The sequence below is a fragment of the Elaeis guineensis genome, chromosome 10 (assembly GCF_000442705.2).
Source record: "Elaeis guineensis isolate ETL-2024a chromosome 10, EG11, whole genome shotgun sequence".
Lineage (NCBI taxonomy): Eukaryota > Viridiplantae > Streptophyta > Magnoliopsida > Arecales > Arecaceae > Elaeis > Elaeis guineensis.
In genome coordinates this window covers 19,356,281-19,367,289 of record NC_026002.2, presented here as the reverse complement: position 1 = coordinate 19,367,289, position 11,009 = coordinate 19,356,281, and positions in this window count along the sequence as shown.

Sequence of the window (11,009 nt, the reverse complement as noted above, 5' to 3'; positions counted from 1 at the left end):
CCACCGATCAAAGACCTGCAGATGCCGACGCGTGGCGCCCGCCAGTTGGCGGAGGATTCGGCGCGCCCCGTCCCGGGACGGTCGCACCGCCACATTAAATGCCGGAGGGAGCGCCGGCCAACTACCTCGACACGCGGCACCGGAGGCTGGCTTCGCATTCATGCGCCCGTCGATTCGCGTTCCCAAAGGGATGCCTGACAGCGGCCCACTCTCCCGCGATCCGCGTCGAATATCCGGTCGTCTGACGTCGTATCGTCCGGCGCCCGATCTTCTGACACCGAGTAACGTCTGACGACGACAAGACGTGCGGTCTGACACCTGACGCCGACGTGACTTCTGACATCGACTAGACGTCCGGATCGCTTGGCATTCATGAGGCGTCTGACATCGGATCATCAGGCGGTACGGTCGGATCTACACATGCGACAAATCCACTCCCAGTCGTCCGGGATTGCTGCCCGAATGAAAGCATCGGCCAGCTCACCACCCGACTTAGGAGCGGAGGGGGGCAACTGTTGGGGGATACCCACCGACCGACCGACCGACTGGCCGACCGACCGACCGACTGGCCGACTCCGGCCGACCGACGGCCGGCGACCGACTGGCCGACCCGGCGACCGACCGACTGGCCCGACTCCGGCCGACCGACCGACTGGCCGACTCCGGTCGACCGATCGACTGGCCGACGCCGACCGACCGATTGGCCGACCGACCAGGAAGTCTGATGGCCGACTCTCGCAACATGCCCGGCTGACCATCGAAGGGGCCCGAATCTCCACCCGGCGCCACACAGCTGGCCACCGACCTAGGGTCGGTCGACTCCTCTGATCGCCGTACAGTCGCCAGACCTTGTCAGTTCTGACAGCAGCATGCGGCACGGCCATCTAGGGGCATTGTCCCGCCGAGGGCATTGTCAACCCTGATGATTTGACAGCCCCACGACGATATGATATTTTTCACGGCGACTCTGACAGTCTACAGTGAGTTGACAATTCCTCACTTGTCTGCGCCATTAATGACGGCGCCATACCGTGCTCCACTATATAAACTGGGGAAGGCAACAGTGCAAGGGATCGATCCGCTCCGTCTCTTCCACAAACGCAGGCTCGCTCTCTCTCTCGCTCTCTCAGAGCTCTCTGTCTACATTTCACTGTTGCCCAGTCACCTCTCTGACTTGACCGTCGGAGGGTCCCCGCCGGAGCCGCCTCCGATCAGTGCAGACTTCTCGTTTTTGCAGGTGTACGCTTTCCGACGGTCGGACGACGAGGCGATTGGCCGCAACATGCCCAATCTTCATCATGAGACCTGGAAGTGATGATAAGCCTGAAGGTGACACTGATCATGACTGATTTGGGAAGGATTTCTGATTTCATTCAAAAATTTACTATGTGCCATAAACTATACAAGCCTTGCATCAGTGGTTGAGATGTCATTTTTCTGTTGCTTAATTTGATTGGACAAGCACAATGGGAGGATATGAGCTTGGAAACTCTTGGGAGCAGTGTTCAGGGCTTTCATCGGCAGAAATCAAGAAAGCATGATAAAGAGGATTCTGTTAAAATGGTTAAGCTCACATTTCTATTGCATTCATTTACAAATATATATAATATATCAAAATTTGATAATTTTAAAAAATAAATAAAGATAAGATAAAATTGAGAAACAAATAAAGAAGAAATTCTAATATGCCTTCCAAATTATAGAAGATTTGATATGCTACCTTTCAAATATATAGAAGATTTGATATGCTCTTCCAAATATTATGCCTTCCAAATATATAGAAGGTTTGATATACTCTTCTAAATATCATGTCTTCCAAATATATAAAAGATTTAATATGCTCTCCAAATATATGGAGGATTTGATATGCCTTCCAAATATATAAAAGATTTGATATGCCTTTCCAAATATTATGCCTTCTAAATATATGGAAGATTTGATATGCTCTTCCAAATATAATATTCTCTGAGTGTGGAGGTCTATAACATCTAGCTTGGATAACAAAGTATGAAATTGTTCCCTACCAAGAGGTTTTGTGAAGATATCGGTAAGCTGAAGATAAGAACGGACATGATAGGTTGTAAGCTGGCCACTTTAAATTTTCTCATAAATGAAGTGACAATCTAATTCAACATGTTTAGTTCATTCGTGAAAGACTAGACTTGTGGCAATGTGTAAGGCTACCTGATGGCCACAATAGAGATGCATAGGTTGGTGATGTGTAATATGGAGATCAGAGAGAAGATATTTCAATCAGGTGAGTTCATAAGAAGTTGCACCCATAGAGTGGTACTCAGCTTCTGCAGAAGATCTGGCAATAGTAGTTTATTTCTTAGTCCTCCAAGAAATAAGATTAAACTAAAGAAAAGTGATGTAACTAGTTGTAGATCTCCTTATCATTGGACAGTTGGCCCAATTAGAATTACAAAGAGCTGATAACTAAATATTACTTTGAGAGGAGAGAAGTATGCCATGTGATGGTGTGCCCTTCAAGTATCACAAATTCGATAGGCAGCATCAATATGAGATTTGCGAGGAGTCTGCATAAACTGATTCAACACATTAACAGAATATGTGATGTCAGGATGAGTAATAATGAGATAAATCAGTCATCAATTAATCATCTATAAATACTAGGATTAGGTAAAAGATCCCCTTCATCATGATGTAAACGAAGATGTTGCTCCATAGGGAAAGAAATTGGCTTACAGCCAGGATAACCAGTATCCTAAAGAATATCAGTAACATATTTTCTTTGATTAAGGAAAATATCTTGATCAGAACATGATCAGAACAAGCAACCTCAATACTAAGAAATACTCGAGCAAGCCCAGATCCTTAATGTGAAATTTAGAGTGCAATAGGCTTTCAAACGATAAATAGAGTCACTATCTTTCCAAGTGATGATAACATCATCAATATAAACAAGGATGGCTGTGAAATGGGAACCACTACAAGAAGTAAAGAGAGAATAATTAGCAACAGATTGTTTTAAACCAACCTCCTTGAGAGCAGTCAAAAATTTGGCAAACCATTGATAAGATGCTTGTTTGAGACCATCTAATGACTTGTGGAGATGACAAACGAGTTGCTCCCCCTTATGAACATAGTCAGAAGGAAGAGTCATATAGACTTCTTCATCCAAATCACAATGTAAAAAAGCATTATTAACATCCAATTGGTGAAGAGGCTAATTCTTCATAGAAGCAACAGCAAGAAGACACTGTATAGTCACAAGCTTTGCAACAGAGGTAAGTTTGTGTGTATCCTTTGGCTACCAAATAAAGTTTATAATGCTTAATAGAGCCATCTGTTCGAAATTTAATTTTGTACACCCATTTAGAACCAATAACATGCTTCCCGGGGGTAAAGGGTTGCAATGTCCAAGTGTTGTTAAGTTCCAAAGCTTTGATTTCAGCATCCATAGTATCCCTCTAATGAGAATATTTAACTGCCTGTTGGTAACTAGATGGCTTCACGAGAAGAGATTGAAGATAAAAATGCATTGTGCTTAGTTGAAAAATTAGTAGTCAACAAATATGGTACTATAGAAAAAGGTTTCCTGAACTAACAGATCTAGAAGAAGCTGGATGAAAGAAGTTAATGCATCAATGGGCTTTGCAATTTGTGATGATGTGCACACATTATTTCTAAGCAAGCAGGCATGACATGAGGTCTTTTCTGAGCGGCTAAGTAGAGGAGGGGACTCATTCTTGGAGCAAAATTGTCCTCAGGAAGGGAATGATCAGGAGAATCCATTTCATTGGAACGTTTGATATTATTTTATGCATCATGAGTAGTTGTAGGTATGCTAATGAGAGAGGTTGTGAGATGAATAAAGTCATAATCAAAAGAATGTGGGATATGATATGAAATCAAGATAGGTTTTATCATAAGCAACTTTAATATTTTGAAATGAAAAAATATTCTCATAAAAAATGACATTACAACTAGTAAACAATTTTTTTGTGGATAGATCATACAAACGATAACCTCGTTACCCATTTAGATATCCAACAAAAATGCATTGTTTAGCATGAGAATCAAATTTATATTTTAAGGGATCATTATTATGAGCATAAGCCAAACAACCAAAAACTCTAAGATGGTCATACTTAGGTATAGATTGTAAAAGCATTTCATGAGGGGTTTTATTATTTAAAACAAGAGTTGGCATTCGATTTATCAAATATGCAGCAGTTAATATACATTCACCCAAAATTTGATTGGCAAATGAGCTTGGAAACATAATGCTCAAGCAATTTTTAAAAGATGCTGATTCTTGCGTTTGGCAATCCCATTTTGTTGTGGGGTGTGAACACAAGTTAATTGATGAAGAATTTCTTTCTCATGAAATAAAGATTGTATACTTTGGGAGAAAAATTCAGCTCTATTATCAGTTCGTATTTTACAAACTGAATATTGATATCGTTGTTTCACAATGATAAAGAAAAATTTTAGGAATGAATAATTTTCGACTTGAAATGCATTAAATAAATCCATATGTATCTAGAAAAATCATCTACAATGGTCAAAAAATAATAAGTACAGAGTGAGGTGTGGTCGAATAATCCTCTCCATATATCACAATATAGTATTTCAAAAAGAGTGTGCTTTTATTCAAACTACTAGAAAAGAAAATTGAGTCTGTTTTGCCATAATGCAAATATCACAACTTGAAATAGGACAATACTTAAACTGTGAAGAGGATGAAGGCAAACTAGAAATAAGGGGTTTAGATAGGTGTCAGAGGTGCCTATGCCAAAGTTCAGAATCAATATTACGATGTGTGCCAAAAGTGTGTAAACTTGTCAAAGACTTTGTGTGAGGTGGCACATAATGGTAAAGCCCATCACGCACTTCACCCATTCCAATCTGCTTCCTTGTTTGTAGGTCTTTGAAAAATACAAAGGTTGGGAAGAAAATGACAACAAATTCAAAGAAGCTGTTAGCTTACTGATAGAAAGGAGGTTAAAGTTGAAAGATGGAATAAATAAAACATTATTCAATTTAAGTGAATCTAAAAGTGCTATTTGACCAACATAAGCAATAGGAGTAGTGGTGCTGTTAGGAAGACAAGCAGGTTTAGGATTGGATGGTACTAAAATGTTTTAAAAGCAATAATAAGGGGGAAATGAAATGATCTGATGCACTAGAATTTATTACCATGACGAAGATAAGCATGAGGTAGTATTACAAGCTCCAGTACCCTACATGTATATATGTGTATATATATATATATATATGTTATATATATATATATGTATATATATGTATATATATGTATATATGTATATATATGTATATATATGTATATGTATATATGTATATATATGTATATATATATATTATATATGTATATATATATGTATATATATATATATATATGTATATATATATATATATATATATATATATATATATATATATATATATATATATGTATATATATATATATATGTATATGTATATATATATATATATATTGTATATGTATATGTATATATATATATATATATGTATATATATATGTATATATATATGTATATATGTATATATATAATGTATATATATATGTATATATGTATATATATATGTATATATGTATGTATATATGTATATATATATATATAATATATATATATATATATATATAATATATATATATATATATATATATGTATATATATATATATATATGTATATATATATGTATGTGTGTGGTATATATACACCCATAGATTGAATCATTTTTTTTCTAAACTGAAACCAAGTTGAATTTGTTTTTTGGTTTCTAAAATTTTTTTAAAACCGAAATTAAATTAAATTTTAAAAAAATCGATCAAAATCAAACCGAAATTAGCATTTGGGCCGATTTTGTGGTTTGATCATTATCTTGGATAGCTCTATCTAGAATTGAAGTTTCTTGTTTTCATTCCCTATCGAGAGTCCCACTCTCCTAACCAAACATGCCCTAAATATGCTAAGTTAAGAGCATTGTTTTATTGTCTTAATTGACGTGTCAAGGATCAATATTTCCATTGCATGTCAAGGACATCAAATGATTATAAACTAGTCATTGCTACGTGCATGAAGAACAATGTGTATACACCGCTGCAACACATTGGCTGCACGCTGCATCTCTAGTTAATGGCTTAACACAATCTTGTGGACAAGCAGCAATTCGTTGCTACTAAGGTTTCAATAATAGGTCCTAAAATTACAAAAGGTTGCAATGTACGGCAACCGTCTACTGGAGCTTTAACATCGTTAATAGTATGGATGAAATTACTAATTTATACTCTTTTTAAAATTTAATTTGAAAAAAAGCATTTATGATGCATAAGTACTTGCTGAGTTGCTGTCAATTTGATTTTGCCGTATCAAAAGCATCTAAACAGGATTTTTTTATTTCCTTGGTTTGGGTACATTACATTTCTTTCAGTGGATGCATGTGGTCAAAGGCTAGCTTTTTTAATCCTGAAACTTGCAACCGAATAAATATCATGCATCAAGCTCATCAAAAAAGAAAACAATAATGCATCAAAACTTACACATGCAAAGTATTGAAATTTTCAACGAACTAGACCTTACATGTGCAAGGCCACACACCATGAGACCGCCTGGAGTCCCACATTTTCATTGGTCAACGTATGTTTAGTTGAGAGAAGTTGAACTATGAAATAGGAATGGGAATGAGTGATTCTTATTCTAGTTATTTAGTTGAAAAAATTATATTTCTATTTCAATTTGGAGTGAAATGAAAATTATCCCAATCTCCCAATCCATTTCTTACTCTTTTTCAAGATTCAAATTTTATTTCAATTCCGGTCATCAAGCAAATGCATCAAAGGATATGACTATTTTGATTTCCATCCAAATCTGATTTTGACTCCAATTCCAGTGAGACCCTCACCAGACCGGAAAAAGAGAGAGAAATAGAAACATATTTTTCGGAATAAAAACAAGTGGAAACCAACTGCAAAGACCTCGTGAATGCCCACTTTAGAGTTTGCATAATATAGAAGACAGTAAAAAAATAGTATAGTGACATTGTCCAGATTACCTCTAACTTGCTACAATTATCAACACTAATTGTCTAATTGAATAGTTGATGACTGGCTTGAGAATTTTAAATAATAACAGTGGTAGCTATCTGATCATCAAACATTTAGGACTGGAAAATATATAGATAATTACATGATATTAAAAACTTTGCTTGCCTGGCTTGCAGAGTGGTCAGTGTAAAGTGCCAACAGTTGTTTCCAGAAAAGACACTGTCTTCATGTTCTTGTTCAGTATATGAAAAGGAATCACCGACTCAGAAAGGACCATCAAGCAGCTGTAAGGGATAACCAATCAACCTGCATCAGTATGAACAGAAGCAATAGAAATAAAGTTTTGATGCTCTTTCTAAGTTGGTAATCTTTTGGTGAGAACTGGGACTTATTTCTTCAGAATTAATCCATCCGATCAACAAAATTGCAAAATTGTTGCTTGTAACTTTGGACCATGTTGGTGATACAGCAGCATCTAAGTCGATGACAATATTGTGTAGCAAGCAAAACAAGAATTGTTCAAGGTAATTGATGCTTATCGGGTCTCCACATTTCCCCCTGAATGATTTTCCAAGCATCCTTCAGCTTCGCTGGTGCCCTTTGTGCCACCTTATTCTGGTTGCCAGGTGCTGCCGGTTAATTAAACTCAGTTTTCGAGTCTGAAAGATCCTTTCCTTGGTGGGAGTGAGAAGACTAGGAAGAAGAGGTTCCATTTTTCCAGGTGCAAACATGTGGATCTACTGCATCAAGAACCATGGATGATTTCAAGTTCCTTTCTTCTCCCTTTGCTTTCTCCTCCTTAAGGAGTCATGTGATTGACAGTGATTTCCTTTTGTTTCCACCAAAACGCATCTCTTCTTCTAATCTAGCCAACAAGTGGGTTCATATTTTGTGTCTAAACTTATCTCACATGACAATCATATATGCCACGAATCTTGATAAAGATGCATGGCCGGGCACATTGCAACTAATCCCTAACTTTCTAAGTCTAATTGAAAAAATTAGAATATTTGGGATGTAAGTGCAATCATCAAAACTTAGAATTTTTTTCCTGACTGTTTAATATCTTTTCAATAGAGTTTTGATGCAAAAAAAAGAAAATTAAAATAATATTTTATATAGAGAAAGGTACTCTAATTTCTAAGTATTTAGGAAATACTTACTGTCGCTTATGTGAGGAAACTCAGCTATTTGATTGGTGACTGAATATGTCATATAAGGTATTAAAGTCAGGCTAGTGATTGAGAAGAAGACAAGATGATATTAGTGATGTTTAAAAGAAGCTATAGAAATATTACTCAACCCTGAAAAAATGAGTGTGATCATGTTAAAAACTAGATCACTTCTTAAAGAGATTACAAAACAAAAATTAGATCAAACTCTGAGAGCTTCTGAATTTCCTCACCCCATGTCCTAGAATAATCGCCTACTAATCATAGATGGGCAAACATGAGAGTCGAGCCAGGCTGCTCGATCTCATCTCCGTCGTATGCTGTGCTCCTCTTGACCTGAGACCTGCTCGGGGTATCGTCCTGCGGCAATAGGAATCTCACCTTATGACGTCGTCTCTCGTTCTCCGAGTCTCCTGTCTCGTGCCCAATCTGCCTCCACCTGGAGCACCTCGCTCTGGACTCCGCCTGACTCCTGAAGCTCCACCTCGCATTGGACTCCCTGTCAAATAATAATGTCCTCTGCTCCCCTTCTTTCCTTCCAGCACAATCCTATCGCCGCGTAGCACCCTCAGGATTCCTCCATCAGCTACCATCCTGTAGCCTCTCGAATCCAGTCTGCTAAGTGAGATAAGATTCTGTCTGAAATCGGATATGTATCGAACCTCTCCAATTTTCTCACTGCACCGTCATGTGTCCTCCAGCTGACTGTCCAATACCTCTGATCGTACAGCTCGATACATCCGGCAGATATACAGTGCCCTCACTGTTCTCCAAGGAGTCAAACTGCTCCTCTCTGCAACATACATGATAGGGACATCAGAATCTATATCTACTGCTGGGAAGAAGTAGATACATCGTCAGATATCTCCAGGATATCTCTAATCTGAATCGCTGCGCCGTCGCTACAGCAGCCACCATTTGATTTTTGAGTTGAGGGCAATCTCCTGGCTAGATGCCCCAACTCCTCATACCGATAACACCTAGTTTTGCTCAAGTCCTTCTGAACTTGGACCACCCTCATTGCGATCTCCTGTCGCTCCATCTACACTCCTGCTCCTCCAGAAACCATCAAAGCTGAGCTACCGCCACCTGAGCTCAAAGCTGGGTTCTCCCTCCTGAGAACTTTGTTCTAGAGTATCGCCGCGATGACCTCGTCCATCTTGATGGTGCTCTTTCCCACTAGAAGAGCAGTCATCAAGGACTCGTACGAAGGAGAAAGCGACGCCAGTAAAACCAGCGGCCTGATCTTCTCCTCAACATTCTCACCAACGTTGAGGAGGTCGGTGAGGATCTTCTGGAAGTGGCTGAGATGCTCCTGCATGCTCTGTCCCTCAATCATTCACAGTTGTAGAACTGCCTCCAGAGGAAAAGAGTGTTGGTGAGAGACTTCGCCATGTACAACTCCTCGAGCTTCGACCACAGTACCGTCGGAGAAGTCTCGCTCAGCACATAGATCACCCTCATTCGTTCAGGTACATACGGATGGTGCTCACCGCCTGCATCTGTAGCCGTTTTCAATCCCGCACCTCATGGTGGTCGGCTTCTCATCGCACAAGAAAGCATCGATCAACCCCTATTGGATGAGCACGTCCTTCATCCTTGCTTGCCACAAGGAGAAATTGCTATTACCATCAAACTTGTTGATCTCCATCTTGATTGTTCCTATCTTCTCCATCTTCAGTCTTGCTCACCACACTGCAATCTGCATCCTTATACCGCCTTGCTCTGATACCACTTATTGGGTGGATGTCTGGCCAGGATACACCTCCTAAGATCTTTCAGTACATGCGATGCAGCAAGAAAGAAAAAAAATAAAACAAAACAATCAAAATATGTGGATCAGCCACAAAAAGATTTGCCTCCACGGGGCATGCCAACTTCACTATGAAAAAGAAATTTTACAAGAAGAGATCTCACCCTCAACCTCGTACACCCAATTTCTCTCTCACTAGAAATTTTCTTCACAAAAGCTCTCTCTCTTGGAAGACCTCCTGAACCTGAAGTGCTTGGCATCAGCTGTCCAGGAGCCTCCTGCTCCTTCTCTTTCAGGGCTTCCGCCTCTCTCTCTTCTCTCGGGTTCCTCCGTACGGTGGTTTGCGGCAAAGAAAAAAAACCAGACCACACACCACAGGCCACTGTTTCCATTTCCAAGCCTTTATAGGCTTAAACAAGAGTTAGATTAGGATTAGAAATCCTAATCTGGCTCAAACAAACTTTAAAAAATAACTTCTTCCAGCCGTCGGATTGAAAGCAGGACCAACCCACGTCGTTTGATCAACGATCAATCCACGGAATGGTGCCATGGACCACGTGAAACACGTGGAAAATGTCCATGCGGTCCACAGGCCCATCCGTGAATCACCCGGTCTACAGTGGACTGGGGTATAGGCCCAGGCAAGGCGCCTGGGCCTGGGCCGGCCTGTGCGTGCGGGCCTGGGCCGCACCCGCACACGGGCCCGCGCACGGGCTGGGCCGTGCGTCCTGTGCATTGGCCCCGCCTGGACAGCGCACCGCCGTCTGCGGCCACACCGCCGCCACTCCGCCGGCCGCGCCGCCAACTACCGCAGTTTCCGCCGTTTCGGATCTTGCCGACTTCAAAAGCTCGTATCTTCTCCGTCTGAGCTCCGTTTTTGGATGATCTTGGTCTCGTTGGACTCTGTTTTCGTCGCGAACCTCGCTGTGGGCTCAATATGGATTGAATCTCGAGGTGTCAATTTTAACAGACTATATATATGGAGAGTAGGAGAGAGAGAGAGGTGAATGGTGAGTTAACGTAAAA